At 35.8% G+C, this 20,838-nt stretch overlaps 1 long non-coding RNA gene across 3 annotated transcripts in view; it reads left to right on the forward strand.

Annotated features, from left to right (window-relative positions):
• The window catches only part of LOC148651124 (uncharacterized), a 242,970-nt gene that overhangs the window by 46,379 nt on the left and 175,753 nt on the right, over window positions 1-20,838 (forward strand). For all 3 annotated transcript variants that reach the window (XR_015925665.1, XR_015925664.1, XR_015925663.1), the window contains exon 3: window positions 15,180-15,257. This is a non-coding gene — a long non-coding RNA (uncharacterized LOC148651124). The remainder of the gene's footprint in view (window positions 1-15,179; window positions 15,258-20,838) is intronic.

Genomic DNA, 20,838 nt, shown 5'->3' on the forward strand with positions numbered 1-20,838 from the left:
AATTAAAAATATCTAATTTTAGTTATTAGCAGATTAAACATTTTGATTTGTATAAACAATCTGAATGCCAAATTACTTAGAAGTGCCCAAATTATGTCTAGTCTAATTCAGACCAAGGCAGCACAGGACGTAACCTTTCCACAGTTTGCTGTTTGGGTTGATCCAATGACTGAAATTTCCTTTCAGAAGTAATAATATGCTGGGATGGTATAATTTGCAATTTCCTTTTTGTGTTTCAATTTAGTGGTGCTCAGTTAGCATGCAATTGCAAATTAAATGTTTTGGATAAACATACCTCTCAAGGAGCTATATAAAGTAAGAACTAATGACTGTGGGGAAAGAAAAGGGTTTGAAAGATACTTTACTGAGCGTCTTCTTGTGCTGATATTCATGGGTCATGCAGAAATGGTGGGAATTGGGAGTAATTGTCACACAAGGAAAAGCTGCCAGCAGTATTCAATGTGCAAACTAAGGGCAAAACTCTCTTCCTAGGTCTGGTGCTTATTAATGTAGATTGGAAGCCTGGAGTTCTTGCTTTCAAAATCTCAGCTCAGTGAGTGACTTAATACACCACCCTGGAGCAAGGAGTGTTACTTTCTTATACATCAGTTTGTCCAAGTGTGAAATTGTTGGTCAGGATCCCGCTGTTAATAAGATATGCCACACTTTTATTACTTGCAAAAATACAGTTGAGTTCCCTTCGCATTTACCTGCCTGTCTTTACAGATCCCTATTTTTAGGTTATATGATTTTCCTGTCATATTGTGTCTTCCAACTATAAGTAGTGGTATTGTTTTTATAACACATTCTTAATCTTCTAAAAATGTTATTTTTAAGTTCTGAGCCAACTGAGCCATCTCCTCTAATGACTAATGTGTAGTATCTCCTGTAAATATAACTGGCCTAGACTGGCCTTTAAAGTCCCAGAACTTTAAAAACTTTATCTTGATCGCCATTGAAAGCTTGACGGATAAGCAAGGAGATCTGCTAGGCAAAATTGAGGTTAAGTGAACAGAGTGCGGTGTGTTTGATGAGTTTGAAAATTTGATGAACGGAGCCAAGTTGACAGGCCAGAAGTTTATAAATGCTTTGAAATGACTTGTTTGCCAAAAGTATTGGATATAGACATCTTGCTTAGGAGCAGAAACCCACTGGTGACAATTTAAAGGTTGTGGGATAGAAGTGTGGAGTAGTGGTTAGAGTTCTGGACTTGTAACTACAAGGTTGTGGGTTCAAATCCCAGATCGGCTACTGCGGTGTCCTTGAGCAAGGTACTTTGCTTGTATTGCTTCAGCTGTATAAATGAGTACAGATGTAGGTTGTTGTGGATAAAAGCTTCAGAAATAAAGTATTATATGTAAAATGTAATATAAATATAAATTGTAGGTAAGCAACTGTAATGTCACTTGTTTGGCAGTAGAAGGTAACTTTCAGTAAAATACTTTTATACAACATTACAAGTTAGTAACCAACTTATTTGTGACATCTGGGGGTTCTTATATGGTTTTAACATTCATTGTAGTACTTTTTATTTTCATTGTGTGGGCCTTATCTCTGATGCTTTTCCACTGTTATTTTATTCTCCGTTATCAGAACAAGTAATATCTACGTGTTACATTTGCTAACGACCACATTTGAAGAGATGCTGAAATTCAAGATTCTGGTGCTCTGTAAGTCTTTTATTAAGAATTATAATTAACTAATTAGCGTAATCTAAATAAAGAGTAATTGTGAAACTGGAAGCCTTGAACTGATGTCCTATGCTGTTTCAAACCTAAGCATGGATAGGGTGTATATAGGATGCAGTGTTTAAAATATTTTAAAAGAATGTACTCCTGAAGCTGAAAAATATCATGAGCATTTCCAACTCCATTTGTATGCACTAAAAACTCTTAGCCCCTCTGCATCACAAAGCAGAAAAATTGGTTTCTTATATAACATTGGAGAAGTTTGCTTTCGGACTTGCCCTGTTCCATATGTTAACAACAGGAACCTCCCTGTTGGTATTTGAAAATATAACATCACTGCAAGATCAGCAAGTATGACATGGAAATCTACACTCCCCTTAAAGAAACATAAATCAGAAGTTGTGTTTAATGGAAAACAGACCAGCCCTGATTTAGAGTTTTCCATGTGTGACTTGGCTTCTGAATTTATTCCAGCACTTCAGGAAATATTCTTAGTTTAGCTGCAATGTTAATTGACCTGCATTTACTGTTAACATTTTCTTTACATTTCTGTTAATAACAACAATAAAATATTTAAGGATAAAGTGAAAAAAAATGTCTGTAAGACTCAATTCATCTTAAATTTGAAATCTATACGTATAAATTAAAATCCTAAATAATATTATGTTTTAAGTCCCCAAAATGAGTGCTGTGCACTCTGTCTGTAAAAAAGATAGCATTAAGGATTCTATAACAAAGATAGTAAAGGACTAAAGAGTCACTGCTTTATAGGACTGTTAAGCTTGTCTGGATGTCAGAGCTATTAACCTTGAAAAATGTGGAATTAGCAAGTTTAACCAGAGAAAAGGGGAAAAAAGAGCTCAGCGTGGCATTAATTTATTATTAGCATGGAAAGTATTTTTAAGAACTTTGACCAAGTGACATCCCTTACTTCTAGCTTGTGGATATAAATAAAATGGTATGTTTGGAAAAGCATGTGCTTGCAACACAAGGCTATGGTTTGTGTGGCTTCCCAATCACCTAACCAAAAACCACATGGTCCCTGCTTCAGTTTGACATGCCTCTTACACCAGCAGCAGTATCCAGGAAATTCTCCTGCACTTTTCCCCTTTCCTGAGATGGAACATTCCACAGTCCATAGAGAAAACAAAAACCCAGCCTCTGTTTGAACCCTGGGAAAGGGTGTTTAGTTTTGGTGAAGTGCAAGAGATGTTTGCCTCTCAAAATGGTCACATTTTAAAACATGGTTTTCCATTTTGCCAAAATGTTTAGAAAGCATATTTTTTAAGCTGGAATCTTCATTGTGTAGTCTTTAAAAATTGTAAACGCAGATTTAAAACATAATTTGACCTGCCTGCAAATTGAAAGTTACACCCTTACTAATTTATGGTCATTATTTTAGTATGTGAGCTTCCATATAAAGAATTCTATCGTAGGAAAATTTGCACACACAAAAAAGAAAAACATGTTGCTGGAATCTGGAACTAGCCATGTTGTCAAAGTTGATACTATTTACAGTACTTCTTTCAAGTAATGTCAATATGCGATCCTACAATCAATTAGCTGTTTAAAACAAACCAGCTAGATGGACTTCAAAAGTTTGCAAACTTTATTTTCTAACATGGCTGATGGATTGTTCAAGATTTTGACAACCCATGAACCTAATAATTTCTGATTTTTAGTAACAATACGTAGTCTGCATTTTGTATACTATAATGATCCTTGCTGAGGTGAAATTCAAAATAAGACTTACATTCTTTAAGAATAAACAGGAGTATATTTTTTTATTAAACAATCTTTCCTACAGCAGTTTAACATTGCTTTAAACATATCCTTAGAGGTGGAAATTTGCTCTTATAAAGTCTTACACCAAAAGACTTTCTTGTTTTAAAATAAAATACAGAACAGCACATCTGTTTTCATCTAGAGCAAGTTTGAAAGTTGTTTCAAACAATTTTAAAAGTGTGAAATATTTTTACAGGTTTGACATGTTTTTCTAAGTAAACTGAGAAGCATTTAAATGCTAAAAATGGCCATTACAGAATTTTAGCTCTCCTAAGTACTCTACACCTTTTCTCGTTACCTTGAAGAAATGCCGTTTAATGGCCTATGAAGAAACAAGTTTAAACTAGGACTGGCTGAGTTGTTTGGTCTCCACCCATGGCTTTGTGGCTGTGTGTTTGGACATGACCTTGCAACTGAAAAAGCAAATCAAACAGCACTTGGTCTGCTCAGCATATCCTGCCAGTGACTGATGATTGTTCATGAGATCTGTTCTTTAGCAAATACAGAGTTGGAGGGGGGGGGATGATATCCAGACATCTTAAAATAACAACCTGAGGAGGGTGGTGGGTCTGTTAATTGTTTCACCACTCAAACATTGACCTTCTTTCTTGGCCTTTCATTCTTTAGCCAATCTTTGTTTGTGTTTGACCAAATATCCAGGCTATGCTTCTTGGTCTCTTGAAACTGCTATCTCCCCATTTGCACAGGAAGGTATTCTCTTCAATGAGCTCTTACACAACTCCTGTTGATTTTTATTGCCCTTCCTTTTATTGTTCTGGTGTTTGAAAGGATACACTGTTGAAAGGAAGGTGAAAAACCTGAGACAGTCTTCACTGTTAAATATATACCAGGAAGTCTACCTAAAGCCCAATTTCAAATGTGACTGTGCGATTGACTTCACAAATATGTTTATTTTCCAAATAATTGGACATTTCTTTTAGGTTGTGAGGGAACCTGCATTGCAACTATTTGGGTTTATAGCCCCTCTTAACTATTTTGCCTTCTGTTTCGAATAACATTTTTTCCAGCACTCTATTGCATTTTGCCAGCCTTACCTCATGCTCCGCTTTCAGTGAAATGTAACTTTGACAAGTGGGTAATAAATTAAATGGTCTCGGGGAACAAATGGGGGGTGGCAAGCCTATCAACAGCTGATAGCAAATCTTTCATTTGTCTTGCATCATTTTTGTGACTGCACTAGAGCGGCCTTGGAAAACTTTCTTTAGAAATCTTTCTTTTCCTAGTAAAGTAAACTCTTGGTTTAATGGACTAATGGAGTGTCTGTTATTGTCAAATGTCCCATCAAGAATGATGTTTCAGCCTGAAAACATCCTATTATATGAAAAATAAATATATACTTTAATTAAATATATACTTTCTGGATCTTTTGACTTATTGTTAACGTTTACAAACAGCATAGTCCATTAAAAATGTTTCTGTGCCTCTTTATCACATACAAGGTCTTCATTTCATGTGTCATATGTATACTGTATAAAAGCATACAAAATGCAAGCAACTCCCTTTGTAAGCCGTGATCTACCCCTATAGCGCATTATTGATATTTCTGACTTTTAAACCTATGTAGCAGGTAGAATGTATTATTTCCCTATTATTTCAGGAAAAGTCTGATATTTCTTATTTTACAGACAAAATTCCCCTTTAACAGATTTTAGCCATGAAATGACCTGGAGTTTGCTATGTAGATATTTTAAAAACTTAGCACATTCATGAAGAGTCAATACAAAATAAAAAATCTCAAATCAATAACCTTAGTAAAAACCCAAGTTAATGTAATTTTTAAAACTTTGTAATACTGTCAACATTTTGCCTATAGTGAACCTTTTACAGGGCTCACCCACCCTTCACAATAAGCTTTATGCAAACTGATCTTTTCTGGTAAGTGCCACAGGCTGTAGACATGAACTCTTAAGCATAATGTAATTTTTGTTTTCTAACTTTGTTCTGAGCAAAAAAAGGGAAAGTTAAAAATAAACCGAGCCATCTATTTTTAACTGTTAGGATTGGCAGTGTAAGTGGAATTTAGTCAGTTTATCTAGTTTGTACCAAAGATTGCTGGGTGTAGCCTTTCAGTATAATGTGCAGACAGAGGTGTGGAGAGGTTAGCCTGTGAATCCACAACAGGCCATCTCCCTGGGATTCAAGGGTGTGACAGCTGTGCTGGAAAGATGATGCTGAGAGCCAAGTTTAAGACAGGGCTTACACTTCCTGAGATGAGTCTGTGGTTTAAATATTTGGCTCTGAAATAAAGATATTTGTAGAGAACAGCAAGTAAAAAAGTTCACATGCTACATATTTTATTTACAATTTTCCCATAATTGTCCGGTAGTCACAATATAATCGAACATAAGTCACTGGATAGTAATAATTCCATGCTTGTATGTAAGCTTGCTTAGATGGCACCAGATTACTACTTCTTCATACATAGGATGGAACCCATTTCATCTTCCACTGAAGTGCAGCACCCACCTGGGTAATGAGTGTTAGTCTTTATGCGCCAACAGCAGATCAGGTAGAGAAGTGAGAAATCGCATGATTAATATTATAAGGCAAAAATTCAGGAAGGTAAGATTGTGCGATCCCCAATTGGAATTTAGACAGGATGTCAAATTAATGGCTCTGCTCTTGAAGGTAGTGTTATGGAATTTTTAATGACCAGATAATGGCCAAGGTCAGGGCCTTAATTTAAAGTGTTATCTGAAAGACAGTTCCAGTGTACCAGAAGGTGGCTCTCCCCTCTGGACCTGAATTTCCAAACACCTTATACCCTAATATGATGATGGGGAACACTGTGCTATAGAAGGTGCTGTCCTCCCTGAGATACTGACTGCAAGGTCATTAATGATCTTAAGTGGCTAATGTCACTGATCATAAGAATAAGGATGGCCTGGCTAAATTGCACTCTTGGCTTGCACAATATAGAAAAACATTCAGTAGCCCAAAAGGGAATTTATATTGTACAGCATGACATGAGGCTTCCAGTCAATGCCATTCCCCTTGCTAGAGTATACCTGAAGTGGGTGCAGCTGTAAGCAACGCAGAATGCTTACCAGATGTTGCTGGTAAGTATTCTGTGATGTCATAGCAATGCCTTAGTTTCAGCTCACCTAAATCTTGAAGAACCTGATTCTTTTTTGCTCAGGAGCATTTTGTTGTTAGGTTTCATACATGTACATTAACTTAATGATGAATTAGTGTGACAATTATTAACTTTGTTATTACTTATGGGGATCAATAGAATAAACGTAATATAGGGAAAATTTCTTCAAATCTAAAGAAACTAAACTGTAAAGTCTAAGGCATTGTCTTAACACTAGCCTTCATAATTCTGGTTCTGGTTGCCCCATTGTCTACTGGTTTTTACTCAATTCAAATTTTACTCAATCAATTGTGTTGTTTAATTGAACCCTTAATAAAACTATTAATGTGATTGAATGGATCTTTTTCATTATTTTGTGCTCCTGAATATAGTTTCAGGATACATAAGAATATTTAACTATACATTTTAAAAACTCTCATATTTGTAATTTGTAATAGATTTGTAATTTACTAGTTAAAACTGCAGATTAAATCAAGACTGCGACTTGATTATTGGATTATGAAGCTAAAACGAAATAGGACTGTATGTAAAACCGTGCAGCCCTGACTTTGTAAGAACACATGCCTCCAATTCTCAGTCTTAAATACATTCCCTTTTGTTTACACTTGTCTGTTAAACTGTTGATTTTAAAGAAGTGCATTGGGTTGACTTTAACAGTAACTTTGAAGATTTTAAGTAGTTAGAACAATGAAAATATTGTGCCATTTTATTTTATTTAAAATAATGCCTGATGTTATGAAGGGTTTAAATATTCATGATATGCCAGGAGAGAAATATTGTCCTAACATGGTATATGAACTTATTTACAGTTCTCTTTTGGATGTTATTTGCCTCAGGATGCATTGTTTTTTTTGTTTTATATAAGTCAAATAACAAAAGCTAGACTTATTCCTCACGAGACTATATGGCTCTTACATAAGTACACAAATCAATTCCAAATGAAGGATAAATAAGCAATATTCAGCAGCAGAAGGGTAGTTTTCTGACATGACTACCATATTTTATGCTCCCTACTGTATATAATATCTGAGTCAATGAAAGAGGTCCAGTTAATTTTTAATGGGAACATAAACTATACTACAGCAAGCCTTCTTGCTGTACTTTCTTACTTTTTAAAGATCCATTACGGAGGATAAATCACCTCAAGTACGCGACAGTAGTAGAACTTATTTTCCGGGTAACATGCCAAAGAAAATGGAAATAATCTCAAATTTAACTCTGGGGAGGTTGGTAAGATCAGTGTTAATTTTCTTTTATTTAGGGCCATGAATGGGTTATTCACTGTTTTTTTTTCACCTGTTGGTCACATTATATATGCACACTAGGCCTTTGAATTCTGACATATTAATTTAAAAACAAAACAGAATTCAAAATAGAAATGTTGTGCTACACAGATTGGATGCAATAAATATTGCTTGTAGAAGGAACCCTTTTAGCCATTGGCATCTTATAAAAATACCATGTTGTTTTTTTCATTTTTAACAATATTGGATAGCGTGTTACATTTGAGTATTGCATAGTCTTTTAATAATATGCAGGGCAATGATTTAGTCATTATAGGAGATTACATATGAGATATATGCTCAGTTGTAAAACCACATTTTCTGAATATCATATGTTCTATAAGTCCTGATTCCTCACAGTAGATAAAATATTTATAATCCAAAATGAGCTTTTTCTTAGTAATTTTTTTAATTCCGTTGTCCTTTTGTCACTTATTTACTTTTCAAAAGTCATTGACAGGCTCATAAAATGTTTAGTTAAAAGTGAAGATGTATCAAAGAACTTTTATTAAGAATATTTTTTCTTATTGCTCGCGCCATATGAACAAAATTAAGGGACATTGCTATCTGCGTGGAGTTTGTACTGTATGTTCTCCTTGTGTTCACATGGGTTTCTCACAGTTCAAAGACACACTAGTGGGTTAACTGGCTTATGGGAAAATGTGCCCTGGTGTGAGAGTGTACTTGTCTGAGTGTGTGTGAAGAGAGAGAGAGAGAACATATCACTTTATTGGTCATATACAATTTCTTACATCTTACATTCCCATACCCCAGCTTGCTCTCCATGAGACACAGACACACAGACAGGGAGAAGCTTGGGGTCAGAGCGCAGGGTCAACCACTGACAGTTGGGGTTAAGGGCCTTGCTCAGGGGCCCAATGGAGTAGGATTCCTCTGCCGGCTGCAGGATATGAACCGGCAACCTTCCAGCCACAGGCGCAGATCCTTAGCCACAGAGCCACCGCACCGCCCCTTAAATTGGGTATTGGGTAAAGTGATTAGAAAATGGATGGATGGTTATTTCACCAGAGTGTCCCTTAAATGATAGAAAGCAATAACTTTAAATATAAAAAGATTTTGTAAGATCTTTCATGTACTAAATACATATTTTGGACAAAGGTGCTTAGCTGTAGTGAGCAGATCAGCCTTAGTATTTTTGCCTAAAGCCTGAGATTCCTTTAAGTGGTTGTTTTCTCACAGTATAAACTGAGTTTGCCATCTCATATAGTACAGTCTACATAAATGTTTACATTTTGCACTGAGCCCTTTTTCAATCTTCCCCCTCTAACTTTTTCAGCACACTAGTGACAGATTGGCATCAGTCTCACTAATGAGCATCATGTTATCTACGGAGTATATGCAGCAATAACAGTGTTTAAAGTTTGATATACCACCACGGGCACACCTTCTAGTGGCTGATGCAAACAGCTCAGAAAGCACCATAAATCTAGACCAGAAGAGTGGTACCATGCTGAACAGGCTTGACAGAGCTGGAGAACTGATCCATAATGGTCTAATTTCACACTAATACCTGTTGCACATATTCATCATGCAACTCCATATACCTTAGTCTGTTTGTTTGTTTGTTTGTTTGTTTGTTTGTTTGTTTGTTTGTTTGTTTGTTTGTTTGTTTAAATGCCCCTGGTTTCAAAGAGGCTTAAGCAATGCAGTTTCCACAAGAGGACTCGTTACTATAAAATATTGTTGAAGCAATCTTTAACCTAGAGATCACCAGGGACACTAATGGCAGAAAGGGTTAAATGATCAGCTAAATTCAATATTTAGCAGAATAGCATGGGGACTCTTGAGTTTTTTCTCTACTGATAGGGGCACTCACCTTTCTCTACAGGGAAAAAGGTCTCCATGCAGTCCAGGTCAGAGTTGCTGAAAGTCATTATTTCTCGAAGCTGTGAAGCCCATAGGTTAAATTAGTTCTTCTGGTCTCATAGTTCACTTGCCCAATGTATCTCCATGGTGCATTGAATCCCGTCCCTAATTGGCTTAAGAAGGTTTACTTTTACATTTGCTTCATTCAAGGGGAAGGGATGTGTCAACAGAAAATTGTAAACACCCGACTTGAGAAAGTTAACAGGAGCTTCCAAATCAATAAGGCCTTTTAACTGCCTTCAAAACTTACCTGCAGATGTAAAAGAAATGAAGAATGTTAGGTGTATACAAACCTATCAGTGGTTGAACCTTATTTTTAACTACTCAGGCATGTACAGAGAGTCATATTTTTATAATTCAACTTGGAGGTCAAATTTATCTGCTATGATTAGGCTGCCTACTAAACTCAGACACATCCATGAACTCAATTTACTGTTCTTGGGAAACCTTATAAAGCATTTATTATGTGTTTAGATCCTTACATTTTGACATTGATTTATTGACTATTGCTTTATGCTTTAACAAATCCCAATGATTTAAGTGTAATGGGACTTAGGCCATTCATGCCATTGAATTGATCTCACCCTTGAAGTGGTTCAAAATGTGTGAATGAAAGAGAAATCTTGCAGAAGAACTTTTGACTATATGATTTGCAAGTGTTTGCAAACTTTATCAAAATGTATATGATTTCTGGTTTACGGAAGTAATCAATAATATAGTCCATTTAAATGTTGGTCGTGTTGCAGTATTGCATGTTTTAAGTTTAAGTTAAAGGATCACAATATGAAAAGTACTATTGTATTATATCAGTAGCACATTCATAACACAGAGAAGAATGGATGGGTGATGATCCACACAGCAAAAAGCTGCACATTTTCAAGAGAAATGAAGCCAGGAAAAGACGCCCAGAGAGCAAACATTGACAGACTTGTTAGCTTTCCTTCTCAAGAGAAGATACAGCTTTGCATATGGACTGTGTTTCATCTACTGCTTAGTTCTGGTCCCATTTTTATGATACAGGACAAAAAATAATTTGTGATTCACTTTTTCAATGCATTGAGCAGAACATCACATACCAAAACATGAAATATGCACACATTTGCAAATCTGAGTCTCTGACTTTACACTTATTTCTATGGTATAGTTTTCAGTATTACAATAAGCCAGTTTGCTTCCCAATTTCAGCATCAAATATTAAAGTATTAAACTCTATTGGGAGAAGTAAACTGTGAAGTTTAATACAATGTGAAGTGCTAAACTCTAGGGACTCTGCATCTGTTACACATAGTCATGACTGCCATACCTCACTGATCCACTTCACTTTCCCTTCACACATTACATGTTTAGTAATGTATAACTTACATATGAACTTGAATACAGTATTAGCTGGATATAACACTGTGTACCCATGATAGAATATAACAAAAGCAGAATTTGTTCACTATACCGTTATAGTGAAAATGAGGAATCCAAAATTATAGATGTTTGATAGGCAGAGAACTGTTCTTAATTTAAAAATAGCAGACACACACAGTATAAAGCAAAATGCACATGAATTGCTTTCATTGTACCTTTTGGCATTGCTGTGTGTGTGATGTGCAGATATAGCATGATTTTGCGTTGTTTTTTAATTTTAAAGACCATAAGAACAATTACAAATCAGATGAGGCCATCAACAGTAGCACCCTTGGTAGTGTTTTGCCTAGTAGAACATTAAACAATTAAATCTAAAAAGAAAAATTCCAGCTTTATATTATGGTGTCCCTCAAGGTTCATTTATGTGTTTGCTCTCAACTGTTCCATCTCTTCCCATACCTTCTTGTATTGTGTTCACACTGATGATGTTTGAATCGTCCTATCCATTCCTCCTTTTGATACGCATGCCCTTTCTTGTTACTCTGCCTTGTCTCTCAGACATTTCTTTCTGCAGGCACTTCCTCCGGCTAAAATGCCGCCTCTCAAAGCCTGACCTTTTTTTTTTTCTCGCTTCTTTTTCCCCTTCTTCATCTCTTTTCCTGTTGACTCCATCATCACCCTATCCGCCTCCTTGTTTGACAAGAGCTTCAGGGTGACTCTTCACCCCTCTTCTTTCCTAAATTGCAGAATCTGACCCTTTTTAAGTAATTAACTATACTAAAGATGGGTTATAGCAGAGTGGATAAGACAGTGGTACAAGGGTGATAAATGTGTGCAGTAAAAGAAGGCAGAAGAGGGATTGGAATACACAACTCTTAGACCTTGGTATTCTCCAGTATAGACTACAAAAACTCCCTCTTGGCTGGCTGTACACTCACTCATCTCAAATTCTGTGGGTGGTCTTTTCCTCACTTTCTTCCTGTTAGTCCTTTACTCCAGTTACCTCTTATGGCTCGTTTTACTACACACATTTATCACCATTGTACCTTGCTGTACCAGCCAAACTGCTATTGCCACACTTTCGTGTCTTACATCCTTACAACCCCATGCCCTCTCTCTGTTTCTGCTCTTCCATCTGATCCCCTCTCCATTTTTCCCCTGTCTCCATTCTTCCGCTTCCAGAGCCTGCCTATTTTCCACTCTTACTCTTAAGTAGTAGAATTGCTTATCTCTTAACTTCTTTCTTTTATAACTCTTAAATTGTCTCACATTATGTTTTTAATTCTCAGAGTGGTAAGGTAACTTGCTAATTGCACTAACTCACAAGTCTGACAATTTTAGAAGTGAGTGTATCATCTTTGTTGTACTGTATACCCACTGAGAATAGAGTGGATACAATAGATCGTTTAAAGGGAGCTAAATACAGAAACCAGCATTTTTTCTTGGAAACTGAAGGAGACATTTGTCTTTAAAATTTAATTCCTGTGCTCCTTTTAATATATCTTTCAGGCCACAGATTAACTGCCACAGGGAGTTACATAAGGTAATACATCCCTTTGGTGATGGGAACAGACATGCTTGTCAGCTATAGGCATGCTCCCAAGGACTTTTTTCCCAGGCTTCAAGAGAGATCAGTAAATTCACTCCAAGTTCCTGTGCTCTTTTTAGCTTACATACCCATAGGAAAGAGCCTCTAGCTCTGCTGAAATATTTCTCTACTGGCCCGGTAAGGCATGCTTTGTGCTTAGCAATATGAGAAAAATTGAAAGTTGCTGCAGAGTTCAGAATGGACATAAATGAGATTGTCACTCATTCTCTATGAAGAAGTCCATATCTATCTTACGAGCAAGATGACTGAAAATCCCCAGCCTTTTCTGTCTCTGTTACTACAGAAACAGGTTAAATCTGCTGTTGTTTTTTTAAGAAGATGGGTAATTTTTCAAATTTTATGAATTCCTGTGTGTGTGCCCTTATTTATTGTATCCATTATATACTGCAATTTACAATTTAGTATTGTTATCTTAAAAAATACACAACTATGTTACTGTTACATTGTCATTTACACTGCTTGATCACATTTCGGGCTTAGTTTCAGGCATGCTGTTAATAGGTTTAATTTTTACGATATACAATTGTATATCATTGATATACTACTAAGAGTGGGGAAAAATATGTAGGAGGGTAGAATGGGTAATCTTAATTGTGGAACTTAATGCCAATTATACTAAAAATATTTGTGTCGCAGTTTCTTTCCTTAATATTCTAGAAGTATGTGGTTAGGATAAGTATTACTTGTTTCTCACAGTTGTATTCACATATCTTGCAGAGTTTGGAAATAGGGATAATGGGGACTTTTTACAGGAGATATAAAATATTCAGTAAAGTACTCAGATTTTATTTTAAACTATAATCTAAAAGATTTTAATTGCAATTAATATGCAACTTTTCTTATTACTTTAAGTCACAAACTAATATGCTGTACATATTATGTACTGTGTTGTTCTTTGCCATACACACTTCTTTTTAAAGCTAAATGGATTGATTTGTAACCTTTTATGCATTCATTTTAATTTTCATTTACTATTTTTGTGTATAATGTTTATTTTAGTATCCATATCTGTCTCCTGTTAAATTGTTTTCTTGCTATGTGATGTAAAATTTCTTTTTTGCATATATAGGAGCTGGTGTAATTGAAAAATTGCTTTATAATAGACATTTTGCTGCCCAGTTTTCCTCACTGGGCTTAAAAACTCATTGTATAATTATTGCTCTTCTGATATGATGCCCAAAGCTAGGCTTGAAGAAAAGGATGAATTTGTGTCTGTTGCATTCTGGGAAAGAAATGTTGTCACGGTCTTATTATCTCTATTTTAGTTTTGCTCATTTTCATGTTAATGTTATTGTACCTACCTGTATGTGTGCATGTGATAACTTTCTCACTCTGAACCAGCTCCTTTAAAAGCTGATCACAACTGCTGCCTGGAAACATGAAAAATGACTTTACTTTTCAGTGTACGTATTTGCTTTATCTGCATTTTGTTCTCATGGGAAATTCATTTAAATGCCAGCTTGGTGCAATAACAGCAATACACAATAGAAAAAACATTCAGAATATGAAAGACCTTGGCAATATTTAGCCAATTCACAACAGCAGAAAGAAATTTGAAAGTGGCATACTTTATAGTTTTATGCTTTTTTAGCTGTGTGCAAAACAGTTATTGCTCACAGTGATTAATTATATGTCAGCATACAGTAAGAAAAGGATGTATCTTTATTTTAAACAGAAATTATTAATAATAACATTTATATTTAAAAAACCTATGGTATCTAAATTGAAAGTATTGCAGTGTTCTGGCAGACGGTATGATGTATTAATCCTTTTAAACCCTGCAGGCTTCCTGTTGTGGTACCAAATTGCAGACAGAACCCAGGACAATGTCTTTGTTCCCTCTAAGCGATACTCTGTATTAGTAAACAGACAGTTTATGGATAAGATTTTTCCACATCAAAAATTGGAAAGAAAACTAAAAAAGGGTAGAAAAATAATTTGTTTTAGAATTCATCATGTGAGTTGTATTCAATGAATAATAAATGCTAGGTTGACTTGTGTCTGTGGACTAGACATAGAGTAATAAATTATGGATAGTTATTTCTGGCTAGACACAGAAACATGGTGGCAGTAGTAGCTGGAAGGCCCTTCAAGCACATTTTGCTTACATTTTTTAAAATGTTTCTATAATACTTTTAACCATTTCCTTGCTTAATTGTAATCCCTGCTCAAGCAAAAAAAAAAACATTTTACACATGGAAATATATTCCCTGATATTATTTAAAAAATCACATTTTTTTCTAATTATTTAGTACAGTTCAGAGTATGTTTAATGTTTAAATGTGCTCATTTTAAGTGCTTTGTCAATTAGAAGGTGAACAAAAACAAGTAATGTCTAAAAGCAAATTACATTGTGTACTACTAAGAGAAATTGTGCATCGGTGAAGTGAAGAAAATCGGTAGTAGTGTAGAAACAAGGCTTAGTAATTCTCTTGCCCTTGTTCCATCCCTAGGTAATCCGAAGACTACACTCCTCTACAGTCAGACACTTGCTAGATCTCCACTAAACCAGTTATATCATCTAGTTTGTGGTAAGTCTTGTGGATGTTGTAGATTCTTTGTAGTAATTTAGCAAACACAAGGTGCACTAGTTAATCCAATGGCTCTTTTATAAATGAAGGCTTAAAAGAGTGTCAAATTTTAACCATCCCAAGTCTAAACCTAAGGCCTTGTTTAGAGAAAAAAAAGACATTTTGTTGATGATGATAAGAGTTGATATGGTAATAAAACTTTCAGACTGAGAATTTCACATCACATCAAAGAAAACACTATAAATCATGTTGAAATGTGAAGTCACACTAATTACAGAAATAGTACAGTACCAGTTTTGTAAGTATTGACTCCTGCTATACCCATATACACTGTATATCTTGAGTATAGCTTTCAATTGTTCAGTCAGTCTTGCAGCTAACATCCCTGGAGGTAATCATGTTAAATTACCCCAGTCATAAACATGCACTAACTGGTATATACCTGCAGTTTCAGACAGAAGGTGTCTGTCTCCTTGGTATGCACCAAGAGTTTTGGTGATCCTTTATCAATGTTTTCAAAAACTGTGCAGCTTTGTTTACACAAATACTCTTTAGATCTAGTATTAGGCAAGATGGTGCCATCCATTTATAGTGTTTTATGCTCATTCACTGAGCAATAAAACAGTGGCTATTTATCTTTTTAACATCCAAAAGTACTTTACAGAGGAGACCCACTTTATCAACTGTGGAAGTCAAGGAAACACTTGGGTGAAACATTGTGTCTGTTACACACCAGAAGCTACACAATATAACACGTGAAGGTAGAGATATCCAGCAGCCATATCACTCTGCAACTCACAACTGGCAACCCACTGAAGCTTAGCAGGTGTGAGCCTGGTCAATACCTGGATGGGAGACCTCCTGGGAAAAACTAAGGTTGTTGCTGGAAGAGGTGTTAGTGGGGCCAGCAGGGGGCGCTCACCCTGCAGTCCATGTGGGTCCTAATGCCCCAGTATAGTGACGGGGACACTATACTGTAAACAGGCGCCGTTCTTCAGATGAGACGTAAAACTGAGGTGCTGACTCTCTGTGGTCATTAAAAATCCCAGGGCTTTTCTTGAAAAGAGTAGGGGTGTAACCCTGGTGTCCTGGCCAAATTTCCCATTGGCCCTTACCAATCATGGCTTTCTAATAATCTCCATCTATGAATTAGTTTCATTACTCTGCTCTCGTTCCCACTGATAGCTGATGTGTGGTGAGCGTTCTGGTGCACTATGGCTGCTGTTGCATCATCCAGGTGGGGCTGCACATTGGTGGTGGTGGAGGGGAGTCCCCATTACCTGTAAAGCGCTTTGAGTGGAGTGTCCAGAAAAGCGCTATATAAGTGTAAGCAATTATTATTTTTATATGACCAATTTATTTGTCAGATTGTGCAAGCCCAGAGTGGAATTTAGGCAGTGAGCTAGTGTTTACACCACTCGGGTTAACACACAGTGTTACAAACACTACAGAGGAGTCTTTAACAATAAAGTAGCTAGGACCTGGAAATAAAGGGGAAATGCAGCCCCAATTTCTAAGACCAGGTATTAAATCTCCGTAGCAAAATTTACTAAGACAATTAATGGTTAACAAATTAATTAATGGTATTGCAACATTTTACAGATTCCAAATTAAGCGTGAAATTGTGAACTTTGTGAAAGTACTGTATGGTCGCCATTTTGTCGCAAACCACTCGGCTAGCCGCAGGTGAGAGCGAGAGTTTAAGCAAATTGCGATGTGAAGCGACCTTTCCTGTCCCCTGTAGTTGTAATGACTAAAGCGATGTACGAGTGAATAAGTACAGGTTGTGCAGCAGTCATTTCACAGAACAAATGTTCCAACGTGATCAGCAAGCAGTGTTAACAGGTAACTAGGATTTGTCAGCAAAACCACCTCAAAGCCGAGAGCAATATTTCTGTTGGATTAAAAGGGATGAATGCACAAACCTGCTTGTTTATAAGTAATGGGGCCGCTTGATGTCACTGGAAGTTTTGTCATCTCATTGTGAATCAAAGAATATGTTGCTGCACACACCTGGAAATTCCATCTGTTTTGTGATATGAATTGGAGGTTTTACACAATACCTTGTACATTTTACTTTCATTGTGGTTTGAAATGCACTAATGCCAATTCTTCTCACCCCGAAATATAAAAATAGCATCGCAGTTCCCCTTTAACATCCTCTCCAAAAGATGATGCCCCCCTAAAGCACATTGTCCTCTGGGGAAATGGTTAGGAAATTCTGATCCAGATAGAAGAGTGCCACCTAATAGTCCACTACCCCTTACAGCAATGTGCTTATCTTTGCAACGTAAAGTAATTATTACAAAAAGTCTGTCCATCCCATGACACAAAAACCCTAAGAGCATAATTTTGGTCTGTAAAAATCAAAGCTTCTCAAATGGGAAAATTTCTTTGTCTACTCTTATTTCTAAAGTGAATTATGATGACTTGAAAACACAAAGACTACACAAGATAGACAAAAACAGGGAGACAGGATGCATGTGGAAGCAGGAGTAAAAAAGTTTTGCTTGTTGTTGGTCTGCCGCACGACAGCTTACCTTCAGTTTGATACTGGACGTTTGGCTTTTTTGTACTAAAACAGACTAATTTGTGCTCATGTGGAGTACACCCATTAACCACATCTAATTTTCACAGTATGTCTGTCATGGTGAATATGAAACCATGATCATTTTCAAGTCTACAATACATGTTTTAAATACTAAGCTGAATCTACATAAATCAAACAAATCTAGATTTGTTTTCTGTAATATCATCTGAAAAAGGTTTTGATCTCTGAAATAGCGAGCTTTACATTTTTATGTGGAGAAACCCAAGATGGGTTCATTTTTTGTTGTCATTTTTACATCATGTCAGAGTTTAAGAAAACTGAGAATCAGCTGATGGTAATTCTTAATTTCACAGTAGAAGTTATGGTGTTGCCACTCCCAATAGCATTTTAAAACAAGGAGTGTGGCTTGGGTACTGGGAGGTGCCTGGGAGATAGAGGATTGAATCCCGGCCAGAGGCAAAATACACACACCTAAAACAGGACAAGAAGTATTTTGCTGTAGGTTTATGCCCAATGGTTTAAAACCAGATTGTTTTTGCAGTTCATATTTAGTTGGTTATTTCATAAACTGCTCAGTGGAGATGTAGAACACAAATCATTCTCTAGAGGAAAAGCAGAACCACACAGAATACGCAAAGGAAGGTGCACAGCAGCTAAGAAAGAATGGGAAATTTCAGATGAAAGAAAAAAGTAATATTTCAATGACAGTTTGCACAATGTTGCTGCAAAGATCTCTTTCCCTTGTGAATTCAGCCCTCTGTGTACTTCTAAAGCACTAAGATCACCTTGTGTACTCCTTGTTTCATGAAAGAATTGGGTTCCTTGAAAGTCATTTAAAAGAAATGTAATTAAACAAAAATGAATTTCCCTTTCATTAAAGGCAATAATAAGAGTTATGTGACCTGAAGTAATGTATGCAGTGCAAAGGAAAAATCATAAAATGAAAACGAAAATAAAGCAGAGCTGTTCAACATCAACAAGCGATAATTTACTCACTGGTAGAAGTCAGCAGCTGAGGTTCTCATTGAGGTAGATGACTGAGGAGTTGCTAGGTCCCTCGACTTAAAGACAGTATAGTAACATCTGTTTACTCTGCTGTCTTTTAGCTCTGTAGCAACATGGCTTCCATTGTTTTTCATTGGTGTACTTTAGTTGTACTGAAAATTCATCATTCATACTGAAAAAGTTTATTTTTCAAAATAGTTAACATGAACATTTGTTTATTGAGGAGGTATGGATCTGTCTTCATCTTTTACATTTCTGGCAATATTTACAGGAAAATTGGGATGGACTTTCTGCAGTATTAGTCTGTGAATATACATTTACTATGTTAAGTTTCACACTTGGATGTATGGTTTCTGATTATTATTATTATTATTATTATTATTATTATTATTATTATTATTATTGTGGTTAACATAATTTACAGAAATATTGTGACTTCTGTATTGTGAGGCAGAAAGAATGTAAAGCATGATAAAATTGTTATTTTTGTTTGTTGTCAACAGGCTATCCTGATTTAGTTTTCTGTAAATCCTATGTGAAATAAATGACATTTGTTGCAGATTCTACATGTACTGTATGCAAGGAAGCCCTAAACCATTCTAGGAGATGGATATGTCATAAAAAAATGTTATTACTTTTAATGATTTAATTTACCAATGAAAGGAACAAAGACCAGAGATGGAACAAGTAAGGGTTAATACAGTGCTGAAAAGTGGAATGATAAACAAATTGTCTTGGTAGTAGAACACCTGGAGCAAGCTCTGTGGTTGAGGCCTTGTTTTTTTCTTTCTACTTTTCAGCATGGAGTTAACCTATACTTGTTCCTTGCAGTCTGCATACTGACACAGCTCTCTACTCAAACCTCCTAAGACTGGAAATACTTATGGCAATAAATTTAGTAATTAATAGACTCCATATATGTTATATCATTGACGTTTTGATATATTTTAATGAGGCAATATGTACAGCATACAGTATATGTTACCACTACAAGTCCCAATTGGAATGCTAGTAACATTTCATTTTCTAGAAAATAACCTTGGAAAATGAGAAATAGTTCCATTTGAAGGACTTATGCAAATAGTTTTTAAATAAATAGCATCCTGGCCTCTTTATCCACTCAGTACAATAACTGCCTTGCTTACTGACAGAGATGTGACAGGGACAGAGAGACTCTGTAAACACTGTTAGCTGTTACTCAGAGAAACAAACTATATCACGGTTGCCAGGAATACGTATTTAGGGATAACCTAAAAATGAATTCTCAAAAAACATGCATCTGCTTTCACCTCTTGTCACCAAGGAGAAGCTTCCACAAAAGGAGACACAATTAGACTTGTAGTCTTGCACAGAAGACATCCCAATTTGTCATTGGAGTCTGTTGTACTTTTTTCTCAAAGGATGATTAAAAGTACACTGTTTTGGCTTTTTCAGCAACTTGTTTAGAGATTTGGAATACCCCTCCTTGCACACCTTCCTTTTTTAAAAAATAGGGCTGTTTTTTGTTTCCATGAAACATGCCACTTCTAGGAATAAGAGAAGTACTTTTTAGTTGAAGGATATCTTGGGTCGTCCTCATCCTAGCTATAGAAGTTTGTGCATGACCATTGCAAAAATGTTTAGTCTGTATTTAACTGTAAAGATTAAGTGTAGACTGAAAGGATAATAACATGAATAAGCATACCGCTATTTTCTTCAAAACCAATACTTTTAATAAGTTTCTATTAAAATGATTTTAATCAGTACAATAAATTCAAAACAAGTAATTCAATAGCAATAAATTCAGTAATTAAATTACGTTGATCAAATAATCGATATTTAAGTGTCCCTCCATAATGAGTAACTACTCCTTTTATAAATGTTATTTTCTACAATTTTCACAATTAAATATGTAATACTGAGTGAAGATGTCTAATGAGTTAAAGCAGAAAATAATATTCAAAACAGAAAATTTCAATCTGGGAGTTATGCTTAGCTTCACCAAACATTCATTTATCTATGAACACTTAAAAATTAATTTGGAAC

The sequence above is a fragment of the Lepisosteus platostomus genome, chromosome 12, assembly GCF_059453375.1.
Source record: "Lepisosteus platostomus isolate fLepPlt1 chromosome 12, fLepPlt1.hap1, whole genome shotgun sequence".
NCBI classification, from domain to species: Eukaryota; Metazoa; Chordata; class Actinopteri; order Semionotiformes; family Lepisosteidae; genus Lepisosteus; species Lepisosteus platostomus.